Below are 26,561 nucleotides of genomic sequence, written 5' to 3'. Positions count from 1 at the left end.
ATAATATAAATACACTAGATGAGAGTATCCATGGTATTAGTACACAATAAAGAAGTGAAATAAACTAGTAGTTTTCCCACCTCCCACAGGGTACCATACACTTCCCAAATCCCCTACACGCATACATGTGTGACCCACTGGTCAACATGTCCCTCTCTGTGCCCAATCCACAGAAGATGTGAGTCGCTTCCAGCTTGACAGCCTAACTCTTTAGGTGAAGCTGAAGAAACTCATACTCTAGCTGTGGAGGACCCCAGTTCAATCCCTGGGGTCAAGGTGGCATCTATCAAATAAGTAGAGGCTCTCAGCAGTATGAATCTTAGATGAGCTCCACTTACGTGACAGCTGCTATCTTGACACAGATGATTGAACCAGAGACATCCAAATCTCAAAGTCTGAGTTTAAAGCTGTAGCTGGGGCTGGGGCTGTAACAAACATATTTTCTGTGAATTGGAGTACAGACAGAGGAGCATAACACACCCTAACCCATGGGTTCCACATACACCCCAGGTTTGCCTCCAAAGTCCCAGCACACTTACATCCTACTCCTAGGTCTGAAAGAATCCCTCACTTTCAGCTTAGCCTAACGCCAGGTGTACACTTGAAAAGGTTCACCAGCATATCTACCAATATAACTATATTGGCAAGCCCTCCCAGTGGGCACAGCTTACCCCAGGGGAAAAGTACTTTTGTCAGTATATCTTATACCAGTCCCCCAAACAAAGTAAGCCATACCAGCAAAAGCACATTTATGGCAGTATTACTGTGTCTACCCTAGGGCTTTTGTCAATATAGAAACATCACCCTAAAACAAACAAACAAACAAACAAACCACCACTCTGACATTGCCATACCAGCAAAGGTTTCTAGTGTAGACTTGGTCTAAGATAATGCTGGGGGAAGAATGGGGTGGGTGGGAGGAACCATGTTCTCCCACATTTCCAACTTTGAGAGAACATTTGGAGCTTAATCCCATCTTCCCAGAACATCCCAAATTGCCATTGAAATCAGAGGCCAACATCTGTAAAACATCCATGGGGCCAAAGCACCTGATGCACACATGGGTTGGCACACACCAACACCCTTGCACAAATCTAACCCCAACTTATACATGCACTTTTTCACAAACACTTTTCCTTGTGCATCCAAAATACCAAGGCCTAAGTTGGGAAAGTCGGTTCTGGACTGAGATGGTTTGCCTGCCACCTTTCACAAAAATCTTAGGAAACTGAACTCTACTTAAACCATAATTTAGATAAAATTTGGGGATCAGATTGGCCGATGAAGATTCCATGTCCTGTAATTATCTTCCAGTTAGCGATCTCTATAACAGTCTCTTCCCTAATAAGGTCTCTTCACCATACAACATGCTTTTCAAATTAATTTTATACCTCTTATGATTTCTTCTCAGCTATTTTAATGACCCTGGGGTAGCTAGTAGGAAGGGACAAATTACAAATTCATTAACATCTGTACAGTTAACATCTGTACATTAACAAAGTACAGTACTTTGAAGAGCAAAAAGGCCAGGTCAGGAGCTAAGTATTATTACTCAGCTTTAACTATGAAAGCTGCTATTGCGTCTCTATAATACATTTTTGTATCGTTAGTTCCTCAGAAGTTTTAGGCAGGGAGCTGATCTTATCCCAGAAACTTTCTCTTCCTTTTTCCCCCTGCTGTTCTCTAGGGAGGCTTTATGAAGCCACTTCTGTTCTATACCACGCCTGCTCTCTGTTAACTTCACTCAAAGAAACTCTAGTGAGACAGGACTCAATTCCTCACAAAACATTCAGGGCTTGGCTACACTTGTGAGTTACAGCGCAATAAAGGAGCTCCGGGCGCCCTAGCTCACTCCCCATCCACACTGGCAAGGCACGTAGAGCGCTCTGACTCCGCAGCTACAGCGCTCCTGGTACTCCACCTCGGCGAGTGGAATAACGTTTGCTGCGCCCCCCGCTGGAGCGCCACAGCACCAGTGTGGACCCCCTGGTCTGTTAGTACGCTCTGATCGGCCTCCAGAAGTGTCCCACAATGCCTGTTCTAGCCACTCTGGTCACCACTTTGAACTCTACTGCCCTGCCCTCAGGTGACCAACCGTCAGACCTGCCCTTTAAATTCTCTGGGAATTTTGAAAATCCCCTTCTTGTTTGCTCAGCCAGGCGTGGAGGGCTCTCAGTGCATCTTTCCAGGTGACCATGCCTCCACGCGCCAGGCGATCCCCAGTCTGGAGCAATGGGGAGGAGCTGGACCTCATCAGTGTTTGGGGGGAGGAAGCTGTCCAGTCCCAGCTGTGCTCCAGCCACAGGGATTACAGTATCTTTGGGCAGATATCAAGGGCCATGCTAGGAAGGGGCCACGACCGGGATGCACTACAGTGCAGGGTGAAAGTGAAGGAGCTGCGGAATGCCTACCGCAAAGCCCACGAGGCAAACAGCCGCTCTGGTGCTGCCCCCGCCACCTGCCATTTCTACAAAGAGCTGGATGTGATACTTGGGGCGACCCCACCTCCCTGCCGAGTACCACCATGGACACCTCAGAGGTCAGTGCAACAAGGCAGGAGGAGGAGGAGGAGGAGAAGGAGCAGCAGCAAAGCGGGAGCGAGAATCGCTAGATGCATGCAGTCAGGAGCTGTTCTCAATCCAGGAGGAAGGTAGCCAGTCGCAGCAGCCAGTGCTTGGGGAAGGACAAACACCAGAGGAGGTGCCCAGTAAGCGGCTTTTATTTTGGGAAGGAAGTTATTCCATGTGGGCTCTTGGGGCGAGGAGGTTATGGCTGCATGCATGCCTAGATGCGGAATAGGGTATTGATGTGCTCTCTCACATCACGGTAATTGGCCTCAGTGATCTCGTCAAAGGTCTCAGTCAGAACTTGGGCAATGCACTTGCGCAGATTTTTCAGGAGAGCCACTGTTGTCCTCATCCCAGTAAGGCTAACTTGTCCACGCCACTGTGCCGTGAGGGGCAAGGGGACTATTGCTACACACACGCAAGCTGCATATGGGCCAGGGCAGAAGCTGCATTTCAGTAGAAGACCCTCCCTTGATTCCCTGGTCACCCTCAGCAGCGAGATATCTTCCAGGATGAACTCCTGTGGAAAATGTGGGGACAGTGTTCAGTATAGGGGCCCCCTGTAGCTGTTGGCTCTCCCCAAGGCACAGAAACCCAGAGGACAGTACAGCCATAAAACAATCAGTCACGCTTGACCCTGTGCTTATTCACCATTTTGGGGCTCCCGTGCATTATGTGCGCTTGCTTTGGGACAGGCAAATTATACTATTGTGTAGACCGTGCTTGCCTTTGAATATGGCGGAATCATTGCTCTGTCTGGTGTGAACAATGCTGCCTCTGTTAAGTGTTGCATTTTGCTTTTACAGATGCAGCCTTGAGATCTCAGCCGTCCATGTTAGCAACAGCCGAGAGGCTGCAAAGAATCGGGAAGAGACCATGTAGAAGCAAAGAGGACATGCTGCATGAAGTCATGCAGCACTCCCTTAATGAAAATCAAAAAGTGCAGGAGTGGCGGGACAGTGAAAGGAGGGTCCGCCAGCAGAATGCGGATCGCCAGCACCAAAGCACAGAGCAGCTGATAAGCATCATGAAGCACCAAGCGGACTTGATCCAGGCGCTCATAGCCATGCAGGTGGAGCACTACCGTCCCCCCCCGACCCACCCCCCCGCAGCCCTTGTCCCAAAACTCTTTCCCTTGTGCCACCATGTCACCTCCAAACCACTTTCCTCAACATCTGTGTTCTTACCGCCACCCACTGCCTCCAACAGCTGTAGCTTCACCACACAGCCCTGAAAACTACGACCCTTATCCACTGCACTCAACCCCCATCACCATGCAGTATAGCCATCCTGAAGTGCTGTACACATTGCACAACTCTCCATACAGGACATACGCAAATCTGTGACTGTACCGTTCTCCACCCACCCCACCCCACCCCGTTGTCCTTTGTGTTTCCCAAGCAGTTGTGTTGTGTTTTTTTTCAATAAATTGATTTTTTTGACTTTGAAAACATTCTTTATTATTGCATAATGTAAAAGAAACCTTAGCCCAGGAAAGCAACAGACACTGCAAGTCAGTGTATCATACGTAGCAAACACAGATTCCTACCCCACTTCACTCCCGTGCAGGGCACCACACCAGACATTACTGTTGGCTTTCAGAGTCAAATTGCTCCCTCAAGGCATCCCTAATCCTTGCAGCCCCGCTCTGGGCCCCTCTAATAGCCCTGCTCTCTGGCTGTTCAAATTCAGACTCCAGGTGTTGAACCTCCGAGTTCCATGCCTGAGTGAATCTTTCACCCTTCCCTTCACAAATGTTATGGAGGGTACAGCACGCGGATATAATCGCAGGGATGCTGTTATCGGCCAGGTCCAACTTCCCATGCAGAGAGCACCAGTGACCCTTTAAACGGCCAAAAGCACACTCCACAGTCATTCTGCACCAGCTCAGCCTGTTGTTGAACTGCTCCTTGCTGCTGTCAAGGCTCCCTGTGTAGAGTTTCATGAGCCACAGCATCCAAGGATCACAATGGGCATTTCAACTTCCCCTACCGTGATCTTCTGGTCTGGGAAAAAAGTCCCAGCTTACAGCTTCCTGAACAGGCCAATGTTCCAAAAGATGAGTGTGTCATGCACCTTTCTGGGCCAGCCTGCGTTAAGGTCAATGAAACGCCCACGGTGATCCACAAGTGCCTGAAGAACCATAGAGAAATAGCCCTTCCAATTAACTTACTCGGAGGCTAGGTGGGCTGGTGCCAGAATTGGAATATGTGTCCCATCTATCGCCCCTCCGCAGTTAGGGAAACCCATTTGTGCAAAGCCAGCCATAATGTCATGCACGTTACCCGGAGTCATGTTCTTCTGAGCAGGATGCGATTAATGGCCCTGCAAACTTGCATCAACACAATTCCAACGGTCAACTTCCCCACTCCAAACTGGTTAGCGACCAATCGGTAGCTGTCTGGAGTTGCCAGCTTCCAGATTGCAATAGCCACCCACTCCTCCACCATCAGGCAGCTCTCAATCTCGTGTCCTTGCGCCGCAGTGTGGGGGCGAGCTCAGCACACAGTCCCATGAAAGTGGCTTTTCTCATCCGAAAGTTCTGCAGCCACTGCTCATCATTCCAGACTTGCATGACGATGTGATCCCACCACTCAGTGCTTGTTTCCTGAGCCCAAAAACAGCGTTCCACAATGGTGAGCATGTCTGTGCATGCCACAAGCAAACTTGAGTTGTTTGCATTACTCAAGTAGATATCATCGTCGGAGTCCTCACTGTCACTTTGGATCTTAAGGAATAACTCAACTGCCAAAAGTGACGCACTGGTGAGACTCGTCAGCATACTCCTCAGCACTTCGGGCTCCATTCCCGCAGACTGAAAGGGAAGACAGACTGCGCAGTACAAAGACTGTTGAAAGATGGCGCCAAATGTGGATGGAAGCAAAGGGAATGCTGGGGTGCGAAACGATGCATCACGGGGCATTGGGACAGGACCCAGAATGCCCTGCACTCCCCACCCTCTTCCCACAAGCCACAGCGCCAGAATGGGAAGAGGTGCTGTGTGGGATAGCTGCCCACAATGCACCGCTCCCAATGCCACTGCAAGTGCTGCAAATGTGACCACGCCAGTGCGCTGTCAGCTGTCAGTGTGGACAGACTGCAGCGCTTTCCCTGCTGCACTCTACGAAGGCAGGTTTAACTCACAGCGCTCTACATCTGCAAGTGTAGCCATGCCCTCGGTGTGGAACCTTCCTCGGGTCTATATCTTCTACGGCTCTTTTGGGATTGTTTAGATCTGACCCCCAACCTGCATACCTAACCCACTGATGGAGTTTTCACCCCATAGAACTCTTAGTGCTTGCTCTCAGTTCTGGTGCAGTGAGTGGGTGCCTTGGAAACCATGGCTGGCAATCAGAGTCACAAGCATTTTTTTTTTTTAAATCACCTGTTTAAAATGTTAGATCCTGGATAATCAACTTAAGAAGATGAAAGCTGAGAAGGTTTTTAATGCTGTTTTCTTTGACAGAAGATTGTGCAACACAGTCACATCCGTTTCAAAGGCTTCCACTCCCCTCCTCACAGAGCTGAGCAGCAGAACAGCGATTTGTATAGAAAATGGCATCAGCAAAGAAGGCAGGCAACTCTTGATAGGCTCAAAAACAGCTGTGGAATTTCTGTAGAGGATCTATATACTGTGGAGGGGGAAAGGTCCAGGCTCAGATCTAGTCTGCAACCCACACGATAGCAGCAGCTAGAGGTAGAATCTTAAAAACAGTACAGAATTTGAGTTGTGCTGGGATCCCATGTTTTTTAAAATACTCCTCATGTTCTGCCAAAAGCAAAATCAACGGGCCCAACTCTGCAACCCTTACTCAAGTTGGCTGCTAAATAAATGGTTTTGTTTGCTCGTTTTAAATAAGTGTCAGTTATCCCCGTGTCACAGATAGAGGGCCCGGTCCTGAAAGCATTCTCTATTACTATTTAATGTTTATATTACAATAGTGCCAGAAACCCTAATCAGTATCAAGGCCCCATTCTGCTAAGCACTGTACTAGTATAGAAATAGATACAGCCCATACCCAAAGACTTGCAGTCTGTGATCTTGACCCTGAAAATACATGAGCACAAGATCAATTTTACACAATTTTGTATCTCCCTACCTTCAATGGGACTATTCACCTGGGTAAAGTCTTAAATGTGCTTAAATGTCTAGTAGATTGGGACTTATGAAAGACCCTGCTGAAACGCCATGCAGAATTACCAGTAGCAGCCCTACATGAAGAGCACTTCCAGGAGCAGGCCTGGAGGAACTGAGACTCAGAGAAGCTAGCAATGTTGAACACACAAGTGAATAAGTGTCAGAGCCAGAATTAGAACACCGAAGTCCATGCCTCCCAGCTCCAGACTCAGCTGGCTAAGCCTTGGATTCTCTTATGATGAGCAGCCTGTTCTATGTTATTACATGATCCATATAATTTACACACACAATACACAGATTGAAATAATATTTATTATCCTTCATGGCATCAGGATACCTAATCTGGACATTCCAAAGCACTGGCCGATGCTTCCAGGGAAACTATTTGATGTGCAAACCATACTTTTGTCTGGTGTGGCTGAAACAACTTTTCCCGTACAAAACAACGGCCCCCATTTTTCTTGCCAGCTGTACCAAGTGTCACCTTTAAAAATTGACGGACGTTACAGGTGAAGCACTGAACTCTTCATTGAGTTCTTTACTTTTATTGACAGGTTTCAGAGGAACAGCCGTGTTAGTCTGTATTCGCAAAAAGAAAAGGAGTACTTGTGGCACCTTAGAGACTAACCAATTTATTTGAGCATGAGCTTTCGTGAGCCACAGCTACAGAGCCACGGTACACATCTGATGAAGTGAGCTGTGGCTCACGAAAGCTCATGCTCAAATAAATTGGTTAGTCTCTAAGGTGCCACAAGTACTCCTTTTCTTTTTACTTTTATTGTAAATGAAGGTATGTGTGTGTGGGGCGGAGGGCATTTTCCACAGATCTATGCCCTGACAATGTTGTGAATGGCAACAATACAAAACGGTTATAACTCTGCAGTCCTCAACAGTGGTTCCTTTTATATTTACCTTCTCATTCAAGTTAGCAAAACCATAATTACAATGCTAAGGACAGCATTTTCAAGAGCAGGAGAGGGAAAAAATGTTGTCATTGTCCCATGAGTTATATATTGTTTCAGTCTCAACAGGCACTTCAGAAAGGCCTATGACCTCAACCTGGACATATAGGTTAACAGAAAGACCTGTGCATATATTGAGTCTGAAGGTTACAAATATTTTTAAATGGCTTACAGACAACCCCAACACTTGAGCAAATGTCAGTCAGAACAGAATTACTGTGCTTGTTTGAAGAGGAGCAAAACAGAACATGGACCGTATTTCTGAAAGGGAGAAGAAGAGATTTACTGAGAGAACAAAGAGCTGACGATGAATTTCAGCATTTTATAGTTGAATTAAGGGGTCTTATCAAAAGCCTGCTTTCTTTGTTCTCTTTCTTTTGCCACACACACAACTAATAGCTCCCCCAAGAACAACTTATTGCATACAAATCTTTCACTGTGTTTTAAGCAAAACCACAATTTAATTTTTTAAAAGGCAAACAGTGAATTACTTCCAAGAAAAGTCATGCCAACAAATAGCATAGCTGAAACAAAGCACTTTGGTGCTAGTCCTTGGTAACATTTGTAGACCATATTTTTGGCAATGCTGCCTTTCCAAAGAGGCAATTTCTAATTCGACAAGAACAAAGCCAAATTCTGTCACTATTAACATATTTAACCTTTTATTCTTTTATTATTGTCCGTTAAAAAATAATGCTTAAAACCCATCAAAACGTTTTAATAGGAACGATGGGTTTGAGTTACTGGATATTTTCTCTCTAAATGGCACTATGAGAAAAATAAAGGAAAAAAGAGATCAGTCTCTAAAGTCATCTGGATTTTTTGCTCAGCAAACCTCACTTAAACAACGTTGATGCAACCACAGACATCACCCAGACAGAGTTCAATACAATCTCCACGCATTGCACTACTCCACAGACATGAGCACTGACAGTTACCGATAGCGAGCGTATTTTTGGTGTATTACCTGAATCTCTCATTGCGTCTCCTTTCTCCCTTTCTGCAGGATGATATCAAGTGGAAAATGTTCAATGGTTTGCAGGCAGGAGGCGACAACCAGGAAGCACAGTTGTGACAGAGCTTTGTTCTGCCTGCAGTGAATTACACGCAGCAAGGGTTAGACAGCAGCAAATTCTGAAATCAAAGCATCCTTTTAGCCTGGATCTAGAACTATGTTTCAGGGGTGCAAGGAGGCGGGGTGTGACATGCTTCCAGATTCATTCAGACTAGAAATAAAAATAATGAAAAAAAAAATCGATTCCCTGTCTCCAAGTTCCCCTTTTTTGAAAGCAGCCTCCCCTTTAGCAACTCCCTCAGTGCCGAAAAGGGAAACAAACACCCTGTGGCTATTCCATGTGAGAGTTGATGGGTATAGGAGACAGTTACACAGATAACACATGCACGCACACACCAACGGATCAGCTGGCATTTCAGACATCGCTTTACCATCCCTACCACTGTCCCTCCCCTCTTTTAACAGGCTAAGCCCCTTTTTAAAGCCTCACCCTTCCCGAACGCAGGAAACATGCAAAGCCTACCCCCTCCCCCCAAATTGCAGGGCTTGTCTCCCCCCTAAGCTCCGGCTCCTTGCCTTGCCCTTCCAGCGATCATTTCACCCCTGCCAAGCAGAATCGGCCAGATGAGAAGCCCTAACCCTCTGTCTCTTCTCCTCCTGGAGGCCCCTCCTCGGGAGAAAGGGCTGGAGATAGAAAGCCCAGCTGGCTGGAGATAACAACCCCTCGGCGAAGAAACTATTTCTTTAGGCAAGGCCCGGGGGGCAGGAAGGAAATGCAGCCCCCCGTGCCGCTAGAGACAAGGGGGAAGGTGGTGGGCGGAGGGGCTGGCTTCAGCCAGGGCTCAAGGAGGCATCTGAGGACACCACCGACTCAGCCAGATGGCTGTCACCCCACGCCAGAGCCGGCACTCCCCCGCCCCATCACCCCCCTGCCCCGACACACCAGCAGCCCGACCTAGTCGCTGAGCGGGGCGAGAGATTCCCCGCACCCTCCTTTGCAACTCCGCTTCCCAACACCACACACACACACACACACACACACACGCTGCAGCCGAGAACCAGCCCGGCCCGTGAGTCACGGGGGGTCCCCTCGGAAACCACTAGCTGGCGGCTGCTGGGGAAGGCTCCCTCGCACACACCGGCAGGAAGAAGACGGGGGTGGAAGAAGCACACTGACCTGCTTTTGGTTTATTTCGGGCTGCTCGCCCGAGGACACAAGCCGCGTCTGCCCCCTCTGCGCCCCTGCCCGCGCCTCTGGCGGTGCCCCGCGCTGCCGGGCCAGCCCCGGGCACCCTGCTGGCGGCGCGCTGGCCTCGCAGACGGCCGGGAGCAGCGCTCACCAGGCTGGGGAGGGAAGGGCAGGAGAGCGGCTCTTTGCTTTTGAAACACACGTGGGCTCGCACGCCCGATCGCAGCCTCCTCCCCACACAGGGAGCGAGCCCCCCTTCCCGCTCCCTCGTCAGTCTCACAGCGGGCACCAAACCGCAGCGGGAGCCCTCCCGGCCTTACCCCCCCAGAGGCGGGCACGGCGGGGGCCGAGGAGACTCCGCCCCTAGGGCCCGCCCCCTTCTTTCCCCCCCTGCCCTGCCCCGGCAGCCTGTGGTTGGCAGCAGCGATCCCCCCGCCAGGGGTGGCAGCCCCACCGGCAAGGAATTATAATGGTCGCCCTGTGAGCCATTCCTGCCGGGCGATGCCATAATAAAATCCTAGCGTGCTGAGGAGCAATCAAAAGCAAATCACCATCTCCTAAGACAGGCTTTTATTTTCCCTGGCAGGCAAGTGTGTCTTAAGATCCAAAAGGTACCAGCAGCCTCAGGCGGGCTTGTTTGGCCAGTTGCGGCTGCAGGTTGTGTTTTCCGGCTGTGTGTGTGGGGGGGGGAGCTGAGCAGCAGCAGCGGCCTGGGCAACGGGGTATGTGGGGTGGGGAGCCCGGGCTGGGACTTCTGTCTCCTCTCTCCAAAGCGCTTTGCAGGCCAGGGAGAACTTACCCAGGCTACGGTAAAAGTACAGTACCCTTCAGCACTGCTGCTCTCAAACAACCCCCTGCCTAAAAGCCTGGGGGGAAGAGTCATACAAAGGGAATCCTGGTCCCCACTGTGCAGACGAGAAACAGAGGGGTTAAGAGGCCTGCTTCTGGTCACACAGCAACTGTGTGGCCGAAATAGAAAGAGAAGGCAGGGGTTCTTTCTCTGAGTTTGCTTCTCTGGGCAATGCTGCTAGGCAAAGTGCAGGGGTGGAGAATAGAGGGGCCAGAAGGGCTACTATTTATAGGGGCTATTTATAACTTTTTCGCTTGGGGAACTGTAATAACCTGAGGTTTTAAGATATATTTTTATTGCTTTTTAATAGGGAAAGGATGATGGCACTTTCTAAAAAAATACTTAGCCAGTGTGTGTTAGGTATTCCCTTCAGTGCCTGATCTACAGAGGGTATGGGTCTGCTCTAGCTCTCAGCTTAAATTAGGCTCTCACATTATAGAGTCTATTGCTTTTCACTTTGGAGGTCCCCAGCCAACATGGCAGTCATCACATCACTGTCGATGTACATTAAAACAACAGAAGAAACAGATACAGGACCCGGTGCTGCTTACTCAGAAAACAATCCTATTTCCACCAGTGGCTGGGGACAAATGTGTTCAGATGTCTTGGCATCACACATGAGGTCAGCTAGTGTGAAACAAGAAAGTCCATAAATTATCAGATAATTAATTAAGATAAAAGAAAAGGAGTACTTGTGGCACCTTAGAGACTAACCAATTTATTTGAGCATAAGCTTTCGTGAGCTACAGCTCACTTGATCGGATGCTCAGGAAAGCTTATGCTCAAATAAATTGGTTAGTCTCTAAGGTGCCACAAGTACTCCTTTTCTTTTTGCGAATACAGACTAACACGGCTGTTACTCTGAAACCTGTTAATTAAGATAAGTTTCTCCTCTGTCCCTTGAAGAAGTTCAATATTGTGGAATACATTCATCTTCCAAAGACAGAGTTGCTTCTGATGTGATGATGGCAAGTTCCGGGGAACTAGATCTACAGACATATTAGTATGACCTCAAGAGCACCCTACGGCCAGAGGTCAAGGGGTTCCCTGGTACGTAGCAGTGAGTCTCAGCTGGCCTGACCAGTCCAGTGCACCCCAGGCACTGTCATGACATTTATTTAAGAGGTGTCTTGTAATGTATCACTGGGAGACTAGTAACTCACTGATCAACAATATTCTTGTGTGAAGTACATATGGTTCACATGCAACAAACGATAGAGATGTGCTGGAATGGAAATATATTCCTCCAATCTGTTTGGCAGATAGTGCCTAACCCCAGATGGCCCTAAAAAGAACGCTGTTTCACAGACAACGCTGTGTCTCCTATGTAAATTAAGCAAGGTGTGACCAAAGATAATGAAAAGCACATTTACATGCAAAGTAAACAAAGCAAGAAAGTGAGGGGAAATGATTACTGAACAATCTCCATGGGGGATGGAGACTGCACCTTCCAGGAAGCCTTTCTGTCTCCTTTGACAGGGTCTATGAACTTGGAGAAGATGAAGAGAAGACAAAAGGTCATTTTGTCATCCTTCACCTGAGGAGACAAAGAACCAAGCAATTTGGGCTCCGTGCTGGATCCTGGCTAAAGGCTCACCAGCCGTGCTGGAAGAATGACTTTGGTGAGAAAACTACTGTGCATAAATGAGGCTAGTTTGTTAAGTGAGATTTTAGTCTTAGAAGTGTATTTTTACTTTTGCTTGTTTGTAACCATTTCTATCCCTATCTCTTCTGCTTGGTATCACCTAAATCTGTGTTCTGTTGTTACTAAGCTTGTTTTACTTTGTGTTAACCTTAGTAAAGCTAACAGGTTACGGTGTACTGTCTCTTTAAAGAACCAGCAAACTTGATTAGGTTTTGTGAGTGTTACTAGTGAGAGGGGCTAAGCGCTGCAGGTAAACATTTTTGGGGAGAATCTGCGGCTGGAAGGGTTGTGGAGGTCCCCCCTGGAAGAAACTGGGTGATAGAAGCCAGGGTGAGACCTTTTTGCTCATATGCTGGCTCTTGGTGTCAAGGCTGTGAGCCACAGCTGCCTAGCATTTAAGGCATCCAGAGTTGCAAGGCAGGTGTTGATTGAACCCCTTACTGGCCTGGGGGGGGAAAAGCGTCACATTCAATGTTTGTTTTTGTTTGAAACAAACTCTTCTCTCACCTTAAAATTTTGCCTACAGCGCCACTCTGGAAATGGTGAAAGTGAAGCAGTAGAACCTCGCAAAAAGAAAAGGAGGCCTTGTGGCACCTTAGAGACTAACAAATTTATTTGCACAGAAGCTTTCGTGAGTTACAGCTCACTTCCTGGGATGCATTCAGTGGAAAAGACAGAACCTCGGAAATTTACAAAACGAAACATTCTCACAAAAATCACTTCAGTCTCACTCCACTCCTCAGCAGAGATTTAATGGCAGAACAAGGTCTCATACAACTTAGACATCATTACTTTTACTTAGCATATTCTACTGTATGTTCACGAGTATACCATGAAGTTAAGCAAATAATTAAAACTAAGCTACAGTTCTTAGACTAAGTGACCAAAGCACGTTGTGATTCATTAGGCTTTTGTTTGTTTGCTTTTGGGGTTTGTTTGTTTTTTTTTTCTTTTTCTTAATTGAATAATTGAGCTTTATGTGGGTGAAGAGTACAGAAGTCAAATAGGCCAAATCCAGCCACCGATCTGGGTTCAGACTGCAGGGACAATGGCATCGCCTTCTCTTCTTTCTCCTCCCTTCCCCATCCTGGCCATAAATGAGCATGAGTCCAGAGTTAGCCTTACTATTTTTGCCAGCACCTCCAAAACCAATTTTGAGCATGCCCTACCCCAAAAACCCAACTGATTCCTGTCCACCTGATTGCACCACTATGCCCACAGGCAGTCAGGGGGATGGAAGGAAGAACAGCAAGATGGCTATTTGCAGCACTCACAAAGTTAATGGACTTATTTTATTTTATAAGTGTTGGAGTTTGGGGTGAAGCAGGATCTTTAGGATACTGTCATCCTCCTGCATCTGGACAAGTGCCAGTCAGCTGCTTGTGCTGTTCATTGGTATCATAAAATTATAGGGTCCTGGTCCAGGACAGGGGCTCTTTGGCACTGCAGAAATACAAATATGACTAATAATTTTCCAAATAAGTCTGGGATGTCTGCACTGGCAACTATGCTGGTGATGAGTATGTTTGTTTCTCTCTGGAGAATTTCATTAGCCTGAAGGCTGGAGGATTTATTTCACAAACACTGGCTTAATGTCAATTGGGAAGCTTGCTTTATCTTCATTCACAGGGAAAACCATGTACACAACGTGACCCAAGTATTTGCACCACAATAATTCAAGGTTCTCTAAGGGCTGTTCATAAAGCCTTCGAGATATTGGGTTGGTTTTACAATTAAAAAAAGAACCGTATATAGAGTTCACATCAGGAATTTGTGCTACATCCTATTCTTAAAGGGATACTTCAAAGTTGGTGGGCACAAAATTTTACACAAGTCTATGTAATTGTTTATGTATTAGTTCCCTCCTTTTCTTATTTTAAAAAAAACTAATGCCAGCTATGGTATTGTAAACAACCCCACCATAACAAACCCGTGTGGATACAATGGAGGAAAATGGAAACAGATTTCCATCCCTTCTAGTACCCGTTAGCATCTTTGTTAGCAGAGAGGCCAAGCACTCAATGATTAGAGACTAAACTGTCATCTTACTGGTCGAGATGGTCCCCTGTAGGTCAAGACTGAAGTACGGTGGCATTATTATGTTTTTGGTATTAGTATTACAGTAGCAGTTAGAAGACCCAGCTGAGGTGGAGGCTCCATCCTGTTAGGAGTTGTACAAACACATAGTTGAAGACAGTACCTGCCCCAAATAGCTTACAGCTGTGGCCCTGATCCTGCACAGACTAATCAATATGTTTAACTGTAATCATCTGACTAGTTCTACTAAAGCTAAAGGGAATACTCACGTGCTTAAAGTTAAGCATGTGAGTGAGTCTTTGCAGGATCAGGGCCTAAGTAGGTAAGACATACAAAAGATAGGGGAAAGGAAGTATAGTAATTCCCATGGACAATCTTGCACTGCTTCTGTTACCACTTTCGCTTGCCATGAGAATAGGAGGATTTGAGTCTCCAGGGGTGTCAATTAGTACTCTTGAAAAGTTCCCAACAGTTGACTTAAAATAAAGGAAAGGAAATAGATTTCACCTTCAAATGCCCCTGTAGTGTTGTGGGGGGGGGGGGGGTTATGTTTTTTTGCAGGGGATGTTTGTGTTGGTTGGTTAGTAGGGTTTTTTTAAATGCAGTATTCAGGAAAAGTATTCAGATTTTTAATATGGTGAAAAATACCTTGGCGTGACATCGACCACTTGACTATGTGGTCCCCTGTTCTTTGCAAAAAGCTCTCACCGGAGACAGGATAAACTCACTACACCAAACTCATCTTATCTTATATATACTCTTTATGGATAAATATCCTGTATCTACAGAAAGCTCATAATTTGTCAAGACTCATAGTCATTGTGAGATTTATGTACAGATAATATTTAAGGAATAATGTAACTAAATGGAAAGTATGCTTTATGGACTTGGATTAGAAATTAGTCCCTGGGGTGTCATGATAATGGCCCATTCAAGGAAGATGGAGTTGTTACCCCTCCCCACTCAGCTAGCAAGGTAGTGCAAAGTTCTATTGTCTACCCCTGCCACAGTCAATGGAAAACCATCAGACAATGACAATCAAAACCATTTCTTTTCTGCAAGAAGGGAGGAGTTCACCCTGGCTGTGAATAGAAGACTGCTGTAATATAATAGGGTGTAGGGCAAGGCACTCTGGATCCATTCACAGAAGATGAAGTGAGCTGTAGCTCACGAAAGCTTATGCTCAAATAAATTGGTTAGTCTCTAAGGTGCCACTAGTATTCCTTTTCTATTCACAGAAGAAAACCCCTAGCAGAAGGATATGCTTTCATGAAGGTTTGTATCCCAATTCTTGAGAAACCTGCCAGCTCTGCAAATTGAACTTTGTGGGATAACCTACTTTATTAGATAGGATAGATAACTATTGATAAGTGTACACCCAGGTTTGCATTTTATGAATTTGTTTTGTGTTGTAACCATGTGTTTCCACCACTCTCTCATTTATAGTTAAATCTTTATTCTTTCTTAAATAAACATTCTTTTGTTTTATTATAAGTGCTCACAAGTGCTGTGCGCTTTACAGGAGCAGCGAGTGATGGTAAAGCTGGTAAATTGGGGCACCCTACACCTTTGGGTCAGAGGATCTGGAACTTCTGTGAGTAGCCAGCTTCAGGGGCTGGATATCACAGGGGAACAATTCAAAAGGATTCAAGGATTGGGGTGCACCTATTGTTAACCTGCAAGGCAAAGGAAGGGCTGGTATAAACCCAGAGGAGAGTGCTTGAGTGGCTGAAGGGCTGGCCGTGTCAGGGAGCTGACATCCAGCTACCACAAGAAAGGCGGTGGTTAATAAAGTGCCTTATAGTCCTGGGTATGCCAAGAACCACCACACTTGGCAATGACCTCTTAAATACATTGCTAATGCAAATAAAGTAAACTGCAACAAAAAGCAGGATAACAGTTGTTCCCTTTTGCCTAACACAGTGAGGGCCTGGATTTGTTATTTCATAGCGGCTGTGTGTTCTCCTATTGGATGCTTAACATTCCCATCACATTGGTTTGGCTGAGTGAATTTCCAATTTTTTTTTTTAATAATTGAACTAATTGTGGATAATAATTTATTCCAAGAAATAAAATCAGGCCCTGTTTGCTCAAGTATGGTTAGTATTGATAGGGCATGATCCTGCAGACTGTTACTAACTGAAGTAATACTAACTACCATGAGCTGTCCCAACAATTTTCAGGGCCCTTTTCTGTATGTAACTGACTTTTGTCCATCATGAGCATGCCACTGGTCACCACTGGGACCACTCGTATGCACAGCATACAGTAGTAAGGCCCCAAGTCAACAAAGCAATTAAGCAGGTCAGTATTGCTAACGCCAAGCTTTCAAAATCAGGAGTCAGGCACTCAAAGATCATGAGACTGGACTGAAAATCACAAGATATTTTAAAAAATAGTAAATTAGGGGTACTTTTTCTTTGCCGTCTGGTTTTTGAGCCATAAGGATGCACTCAGGTTATATTTTCAAGCTTTTCTTGGCAACCATGAGGGCTAGAAAACTGCTTTCTTTTTCTTTTTTCATTTTAATGAAAGCTAAAATTTTCTCATGATCACAGGACTCTAAGAGCTGGGCCAAATACTCACAAGAGACTGAGCTTGCATATGACATAGTTATTTACTCATTTACTCAGCTAAAGTGCTGAATCAGAGCCTGCAAGTTTGTAGGGTCAGGGCCAAAAATATGGCTGAGGTACGGAGATTTGCTTTCTGCAGTAATTCCTCCCCTACTATCAAAAGCCTTGCTCCTGTAATTAGCGCTGTGTAGGCAGTCCCCAGATCTTGCATGGTGCTTCATTAAAGGACTGGGCTTAAAATTGTGATAAAAATATAGCCTACGCACCCAAAATTGCTTGTACTGAAATGAAGGATGATATTCCTAAAGACTTCAGTGGAAGCAGACTCAGACCCCATTGGTTACATATAACTGTCATTTGTACATACTGATATCTTCTGCTAAAAATTATTATGAACATTCTGGCTCATCAAAATATGACAGGCACATACACAATCCCTTGGGTTTTTTTTATATCAAACACCTTTTTATTGCGCACTTTAAAAGTATTATGCACTGTGAGCTTTTTTACAGATTGTTAACCTGCAAATGTGCTTGTAAAAAAGCTATGTATTCCCAGTAACTCAGTTTTATAAAGTACCTAGGATCCCCACCCCTGCCTGCAAGAAACCTCTCAAATTTAGGAAGCGTCTTCTCCCATGTGCTAACAGTCCTAGGCTTCATGATGGAGGAAATGTTTATTACTTGAGAGTTACAGGACCGAAATCTGCATCATATGTAGCCTCCTTAACTGCTGTGGGGGTTGAAAGAGGATGAGTACAAAGTCAGTGTAGAATCAGCCTCGAATCTCATCTCCCACAGGAATTCATACGTACCCATGCACACAGTAAACCCTCTAAAATAGATATTTATGCCCTGATCCAGCAAAGCATTGAAGCATGTGCTTAACTTTAAGCAAATGAGTAGTGCCACTGAAATCAATGGGGCTGCTCATGTGTTTCAAGGAAGACACATGGGCGAGCCCTCAGCCAAATCAAGGCCTTACTGTGGAAACTCCCAGCAAGATGAATAACTACAATCGCACCATTAAAGAGAGTGATGTTCACTCCAGGACAGAGATCCCATACAAGGCCGTGTGAACCACTCTAGCCCTGGGTTAAGGGCTTATGTGGGTAGATAGGGCTTCCCACAGAGTGAGTTTTATGGAGAGAACACTAGAGGGATAAAAGCAACTTGACCCAAACAAATCAGACCACGTGCTGTTAGTCCAGAGGTACAGTTATGGGTGCAAATGCCAGTAGAGGTTGGACAAAAAGCCCAGTATCATTGCTGACTCCCACAGGTCAGCATTTGCCCCGAGTCTATGCCATCTGTGTAGTCCTAGCTACTGCTTCCACTTCTGCTGCAGGCAACAACAACAACAAAAACACATCAAGAAGGGAAAAATGAGTGTCCTGACACAGCTAGATGTTATACCTTTCTAATCTCCCACTCACCACGTGTGTCGCCACCTTGCCATGTGATGTTGAGAAGTACAAGCTGACATGAATCAGAACTGGCTGTTTCCTTATTTTAAGTGTGTCAATATAGAACCCTAATTTTATTCTTTTATAATTAATATTTCCTTGTACACTAGACAAAACACATCTAATGAAGGGTATTTACACACAGGCAAAGCTCAATTACCAAACCTTGATTATTCACAATGCTCTTTCCTCCAAAGCAACACGGTGCTCCTTGATGTGCATTAACTATATCGAGAGTCCATCAGTTATACGAACCCTCATTCATCCAAATTAATTCACTGTCCTCCTCTCAGGTAACTGAGGTTTGACTGAATTGCAAAAATAATATACAAACACAACACAAGATCATGACATGGAACTATTTCACCATAATTTACTATACAACCACTTCTCTTACTGTTACCGAGTTATATACAGGAGTACCAATGTGGTGCTGTGCCATGGTACAATGGTAAATAACTGGACATAACTATATTATACGCAAAAAATTACATTAAAAGAACACTATTAAGGGTGCAAAATCAGGCACTCAAAAGTTAGGAAATGCCAGAATTAAGGTGCCTCTGCAATCACAATTTGTGCATCTGGATTATGATACAGTTTTTACATCACATGATCACATACTGTTTCTTCACAGGATCTTGGGTTCCATTCCAGACTCTGGAGGGGAGCGTTCTCTAGTGTGCACAGACCTTTCTGTCCCAGTGTAGTGCCCCCAATCTTGACCCCTTCTGGCTATGGCCCCTCTAATCTGTCCCACTCCCATGTCCCCCTCAGCTCCTCATCAGAGTCCCCCCAAGCCCTTAACTCCTCCGGCTCCTTCTCCCAGTCCTAGTCCTCCCCGCATATGGCCCCTCATTCCTGTTCCAATCTCCTCACTGAGTTAATTGCAGTCTCCCTCCTCCCTTCCCCAGACTTCCTGTCTGATCTCAGTCCCCATCCCTCAACTTCCAAACCCCAGTTTGCCTCCCCCAACGCTGCAGTCTCCTTGTCCAGCCTGTTCCAGTATCTTTCCTACCCAAGCTCACAGTCCTAGTCTTACCCCACACACTCCTTTACCCAATCTACTATCCCCTGCTTCCAAACCACTCCACACCACCAAGACCCCTGTGCATTTCTGTCAGCTTCCTCCTACACACTGCCTGGTACCAGCAGGGAGAGCATTGATAGCACAGGTGAGAAACTCTCCCTGCTCTCAATTTTTGGGCTGGCACCCAAGAGTCTCTCCTGGTGGCCAGGAGAAGCAATTGCAGGGAGAGTCCAATTCAGCACCCTCATCCCTAGGTTGCAGCAAGCTCAATGGGATGGAATCTTTGGAGAATTTAGCTGCCAAATTCTAACAGCGCTCTACTGAACACTTGCAAACCGAGACTTTTCAAAGACTTACGACTTGACCAAACGTGGGCATTTTTTCACAGGGATGGCAAGCAGCCCATCGTTGACACCAGCCCCACTCCTGCTAAATTTCAAGTCCCTGCTCCAAAACATTGCAATGCCAGAGCTTCTCAAGGAGAAGGTTGTAAGAAACGTTTTAACATGGGCAAATCAACATATGTTTTCCCTTATTTTCTTCTCAGAAATAATTGAATCATTTTATCTGAAATTAAAAACAAAACGAAAAAACAAAAACAGCCTGAGCCAAACACCAGCATGGAAAATTCCAACCTCACCTGTTAAAAGATGGCAGACTCATAAACAAATGAAAATAGATTCTTGTACTGGCAAGTGTCAGGCAGGCAGTGCTATTGGCAGTGCTTCCAGCTCCACCTATGATAAAAGACAGAGTGAAAAATTCTCCTCTTTAAATGCTAGCACAAGTATATACGTAACTAGTACAGTAGTGTGGATCCACCAATGAGTTAATTATTCACATTACAGGTCCTGAAATGAGGAGATCATACTAAGGAAACAGAAAAACTCTGAACATAGTGCTTTATGAGCAAGCAATACTAGGTAATATAAGGCTTTTAATATGCTCTTTTTAGTGCAGTAAACTGTATGATAACTGTACATACAAAGCCCAATTCAGCTCCAGTGGAAAACTCCCATTGACTTCAAAGGGAGTGAGACTGGGTAGTATGTTAAGAGAGAAATGTTAAGAGAGAAAATAAACATTTTGTAATACTGAGTGTGGTGTTAGGAGAATGTTTATATTGTACACTTATATACTGAAGTTCTGATCCTGAAAACACTTATGCATATAAGTAAAGTTACTCACAAATAATAGCCCAACTGAAGTCAGTGGGACTACACATCTAAGTAACTTTACTCACATGTCTAAGTGTTTGCAGGATCAGAACCAATAGCTGGAAACATCAGGTAATAGTCGAGGGCATGCATGGAAAAATCAGCACACCAGTGTGTTTGCTTTCCTGAGAACATTGTTCCTTGTGGATGCTTCCTGAATATGACATCCTTCATGACAAACACTAGAACTGCAAATGCTCCAGTAGCCCCTGCTCTTAAATTTATTAAATAACAAAGCTGTGTGGAGAATTCCATGGGTCTCTCAGGATTTAAAATACGGCCATTTACCTACATGAATATGAAGTAAATATTTTTCTTCTTCAGGCTTCTGGCACTCAGCCCCACAGCAAAGGCTACAACATTAGGCTAGTGCTTTGGGTCCACAGGTGTCAGCAGGCATATCTGAAAGAGAAAGAAAGAAAGAAAGAAAGAAAGAAAGAAAAAGAATCTTGGACCAAACAACAAGTGTCTGATCTAAATGAGACAAATTACACAATTTTGTGTTGCCCTGTCCACCTCCCACATCTTTTTGATTGAACATCATCTAATGTAGGGTCTGATCTCGTGAGCCTTACTCACACAAGTAGTCTTTACTCATGTAAGAAGTTTCAGGGACTTCAATTAAGTCTAATTTGAAAATAGTGGGACCCTTGTGTGACTACATGTTTTCAGGATCAAGTCCTTTGATTGTCATTTTTTCAAGGCAGGGACTGTGTCTTCTTATATTTCTGTAGACAGTCCATGCACACATATGTTGCTGTGTAGGGAACAGTGATTTGATATTCCCACACTCCAGAATGTGTCACTTTTACTTGTAAATTTCATTCATAAAACTGGCTAAACCAAAAAGAGGCTGTACTCCTGACGGTATTTTTTTTAAAAATCACCATTTTCAGGCCTTTTCTTCAAGGAGGATTTTAGGAAAAATCCCTCACCCTTGCTGTAGTACCCATTCAGCAATCTGTGCTAGCAATGCTGGGAGACCTAGTGAAGACCAGCTGATGACATTTTGTCCAGGCTTGCTCTGAGCAGCATTAACTGTCACAATGGTAAAAGTATAGGCAGCCGTTCTACATAAGAGTCATTACTAGCACAACAGAGCTATATAAGTGCTACAGCAACGGTGGGATATTTTTGTAAAATCCCCCATTTCACAGCCATACTGGGTTATTATATACTTTACATGCACTTAAGGAGGAAATAAACTTCCTATTAAGCTGATAAACCCATCACATCTATATTCGCCCTCCTAGGCCTAGTCTGCTCCTGTAAATTTTGTACTCATTTTCCAGCAACAGAGCCATTTTATCTTGTTTAGCACTGTTGCTGGAAAATAGGCACAAATGTTTCTAGTGTAGATGAGACACAGATGAGTCAAACACTTTATACGCACTTAATGTTAGCCATGTGACATGTCTTTTATGTTAGAAGAATATCTATTTAATTATTGCTATTGTTAAAAGAATATTATGCTATTGTGAAAAGAATGTCAAGTTAAAATCTTTTTTTTTTTTACATAATCCCTTCCTCAAGGAATGGCAAAAGATTTAAGGGGAAAATTTTGAAAAACACCTACACATGACTTAAAAGACTACATCCCATTTTCAAAGTCAAAAGGGAGTTAGGTGTCAGGTGTTGAAAAGGGGACATAGGTTTCTAAATCACTTTGACAGGTTTCAGAGTAGCAGGTGTGTTAGTCTGTATCCGCAAAAAGAAAAGGAGTACTTTTGGCACCTTACAGACTAACAAATTTATTTGAGCACAAGCTTTCGTGAGCTCACTTAGAATCATAGAATCATAGAATCGTAGAATATCAGGGTTGGAAGGGACCTCAGGAGGTCATCTAGTCCAACCCCCTGCTCAAAGCAGGACCAATCCCCAATTAAATCATCCCAGCCAGGGCTTTGTCAAGCCTCACCTTAAAAACTTCTAAGGAAGGAGATTCTACCACCTCCCTAGGTAACGCATTCCAGTGTTTCACCACCCTCCTAGTGAAAAAGTTTTTCCTAATATCCAACCTAAACTTCCCCCACTGCAACTTGAGACCATTACTCCTTGTCCTGTCCTCTTCTACCACTGAGAATAGTCTAGAACCATCCTCTCTGGAACCACCTCTCAGGTAGTTGAAAGCAGCTATCAAATCCCCCCTCATTCTTTTCTTCTGCAAACTAAACAATCCCAGTTCCCTCAGCCTCTCCTCATAAGTCATGTGTTCCAGACCCCTAATCATTTTTGTTGCCCTTCGCTGGACTCTCTCCAATTTATCCACATCCTTCTTGTAGTGTGGGGCCCAAAACTGGACACAGTACTCCAGATGAGGCCTCACCAATGTCGAATAGAGGGGGACGATCACGTCCCTCGATCTGCTCGCTATGCCCCTACTTATTCATCCCAAAATGCCATTGGCCTTCTTGGTAACAAGGGCACACTGCTGACTCATATCCAGCTTCTCATCCACTGTCACCCCTAGGTCCTTTTCCACAGAACTGCTGCCTAGCCATTCGGTCCCTAGTCTGTAGCGGTGCATTGGGTTCTTCCGTCCTAAGTGCAGATCCTGCACTTATCCTTATTGAACCTCATCAGATTTCTTTTGGCCCAGTCCTCCAATTTGTCTAGGTCCCTCTGTATCCTATCCCTGCCCTCCAGCGTATCTACCACTCCTCCTAGTTTAGTATCATGCGCAAATTTGCTGAGAGTGCAATCCACACCATCGTCCAGATCATTTATGAAGATATTGAACAAAACCGGCCCCAGGACCGACCCCTGGGGCACTCCACTTGACACCGGCTGCCAACTAGACATGGAGCCATTGATCACTACCCGTTGAGCCCGACAATCTAGCCAACTTTCTACCCACCTTATAGTGTATTCATCCAGCCCATACTTCTTTAACTTGCTGACAAGAATACTGTGGGAGACCATGTCAAAAGCTTTGCTAAAGTCAAGAAACAATACTTCAAACTTCATCAGATGCATGCAGTGGAAAATACAGTGGGGAGATTTTATATACACAGAGAACATGAAACAATGGGTGTTACCATACACACTGTAACAAGAGAGTGATCACTTAAGGTGAGCTATTACCAGCAGGAGAGAAAACAAAACCTTTTGTAGTGATAATCAAGGTGGGCCACTTCCAGCAGTTGACAAGAACATCTGAGGAACAGTGGGGGGAAAAAATAAACATGGGGAAATAGTTTTACTTTGTGTAATGACACATCCACTCCCAGTCTTTATTCAAGGCTAATTTCATGGTGTCTGGTTTCCAAATTAATTCCAATTCAGCAGTCTCTTGTTGGAGTCTGTTTTTGAAGTTTTTTGTTGTAATATTGCGACTTTTAGGTCTGTAAGTGAGTGACCAGGGAGATTGAAGTGTTCTCCGACTGGTTTTTGAATGTTATAATTCTTGACGTCTGATTTGTGTCCATTTTTTCTTTTACGTAGAGACAGACTGTCTGGTTTGGCCAATGTACATGACAGAGGGGCATTGCTGGCACATGATGGCATACATCACATTGGTAGCTGTGCAGGTGAACGAGCCTCTGATAGTGTGGCTGAATAGATACATGGACACAGTTGGCAACGGGCTTTGTTGCAAGGATAGGTTCCTGGGTTAGTGTTTTTGTTGTGTGGTGTGTGGTTTCTGGTGAGTATTTGCTTCAGGTTGGGGGGCTGTCTGTAAGCAAGGACTGGCCTGTCTCCCAGGATCTGTGAGAGTGATGGGTCATCCTTCAGGATAGGTTGTAGATCCTTGATGATGCGTTGGAGAGGTTTTAGTTGGGGGTTGAAGGTGATGGCTAGTGGTATTCTGTTATTTTCTTTGTTAGGCCTGTCCTGTAGTAGGTAACTTCTGGGTACTCGTCTGGCTCTGTCAATTTGTTTCTTCACTTCAGCAGGTGGGTATTGTAGTTGTAAGAATGCTTGATAGAGATTTTGTAGGTGTTTGTCTCTGTTTGAGGGGTTGGAGCAAATGCGGTTGTATCGTGGAGCTTGGCTGTAGACAATGGATCGTGTGGTGTGGTCTGGGTGAAAGCTGGCATGTGGGTAAGTATAGCAGTCAGTAGGTTTCCGGTATAGGGTGGTATTTATGTGACAAACGCTTATAGCACTGTAGTGTCCAGGAAGTGGATCTCTTGTGTGGACTGGACCAGGCTGAGGTTGATGGTGGGATGGAAATTGTTGAAATCATGGTGGAATTCCTCAAGGGCTTCTTTTCCATGGGTCCAGATGATGAAGATGTCATCAATATAGTGCAAGTAGAGTAGGGGCGTTAGGGGACGAGAGCTGAGGAATTGTTGTTCTAAGTCAGCCATAAAAATGTTGGCATACTGTGGTGCCGTGCGGGTACCCACAGCAGTGCCGCTGATTTGAAGGTATACATTGTCCCCAAATGTGAAATAGTCATGGGTGAGGACAAAGTCACAAAGTTCAGCCACCAGGTTTGCCGTGACAGTAATGTACTCCTTTTCTAAATCACTTTGGTGCTTTTGAAAATTTTATTGTAAGTCATTGTCTGGACTGATCAGAATGTCTTGTAAGAGGAAGATGTTTTCTTGAAGCATTCCCATGGGTTGGAAAAAGTTAACTAAAGCAGTAGGAAGAGGTTAGCTCTTTGCTCTGGAAAAATGATTAATGGCTTGAGTTGCATTCCCAAATTTCCCATTGATTTCACTGGAATCAGAAAAGTTAAATTCTATGAGGCGTTAAATGGGATATTTGGATGTGCAAGTCATACAGGGCTGGGCCCTAAGGGCCTGATCCAAATCCCATTAAAGTTAATGGAACAATTCCCATTGACTTGAATAGGATTTTGGTCAGGCCATAAATACAGACTGCTACAGACAGATACTACAGGGTAGCATATGCACCATACATATCAATGACAAGTAAACCCATGGAAGAAGGAATGGGAAACGTCACCATTTCTGACAAGGACTGTGAGTTAATCTGAATCATGGTTGTTTTAGCCAAACAGGGTTGGGTGGTTTTTTTAATATTCAGTACAAGAATATCACTAATAGGCAAGCCTATAAAAGGATAGCTCTGGGGAGCCTACATGTAAGTTATAATGGAGCTGCCAAGTTTCAACCAGAAAGGCTGGAGGGAAGCTGTCCAGGACTAGAGGGGGATTTGGAGAGCACTTTGTTGAAGCCTGAAGTGCTCAAGAATGCTTTGCATTTTTATTATCCTCAAAGAAAGCACTTGGCTGCTCCCAGTATGGGAAGGGGTTTGTGTAATGGTAATTGTGCCCTCAGTGGCTGCCAGGGAAATATAATCATCCATTGCAGTGGTTGTCAGCCCGCGGGCCACTTGCGGCCCAATCAGCACAGAGATGCAGCCCATGTGACAGCCTCAGGGCCGTACAGACATTATATATATTTTGTGGAGGCAGCCCAGATAACACATAGACAGCAATATATGCAGCCCACAATGGTAAATCGGTTGAGAACCACTGAGCCAGAGGAACATGAATAGGTTAAATACTGTTTGCTAACCTATGATGGGTCTTTCTTCTTCCACCTTCCACTTTCATTCTCTCCAAACCACATTCTTGCTGTCACCCTCTCTGCCTATTGTTTTCTATGTTCCATTTGTTATTTTCCCTTCCCTACAAATCTCTCTCCTTTTTCTTTCTTTTCCATCCTCTCATTCTTTTTGTTGCCTCTTTCCCATTGTCTCTCTCAACTTGTTCTTGCCATAATGCATGATTCAGTTACTGCTTGCTTTCAAACTGCATTCTCAACCTCTCTCTCTTCTCCTGGGTACCTCAGTGCTCTTTTCTGCCCTTCTTCATCTCCCTTCCTCTCTCCACCTTCTACTGGGTTCTCTGTCTCTCTTTGAGACATCTTTCCCATCATCTCCAGATCTCT

General features: G+C 45.0%; 1 protein-coding gene across 5 annotated transcripts in view; it reads right to left on the bottom strand.

Annotated features, from left to right (window-relative positions):
- Positions 1-10,186, bottom strand: part of RNF152 (ring finger protein 152) — a 68,143-nt gene extending 57,957 nt beyond the window's left edge. Inside the window, exons 1-2 of one of the 5 annotated variants that reach the window (XM_048839684.2) lie at positions 9,860-10,186; positions 8,635-8,758 (exon numbers count right to left, since the gene is read on the bottom strand). The gene's annotated coding sequence lies outside the window, so the exon portion shown is untranslated. Of the gene's footprint in view, positions 1-8,634; positions 8,759-9,078; positions 9,138-9,258; positions 9,560-9,637; positions 9,660-9,859 lie in introns of those variants that run through there. The other 4 variants (XM_075125420.1, XM_075125419.1, XM_048839685.2 and 1 more) reach the window with 4 other exon arrangements.
- Between the last annotated feature and the right edge of the window lie 16,375 nt (positions 10,187-26,561).

Source organism: Caretta caretta, chromosome 2, assembly GCF_965140235.1.
Source record: "Caretta caretta isolate rCarCar2 chromosome 2, rCarCar1.hap1, whole genome shotgun sequence".
NCBI lineage: Eukaryota > Metazoa > Chordata > Testudines > Cheloniidae > Caretta > Caretta caretta.
This window is presented reverse-complemented; position numbering and strand designations above follow the sequence as displayed.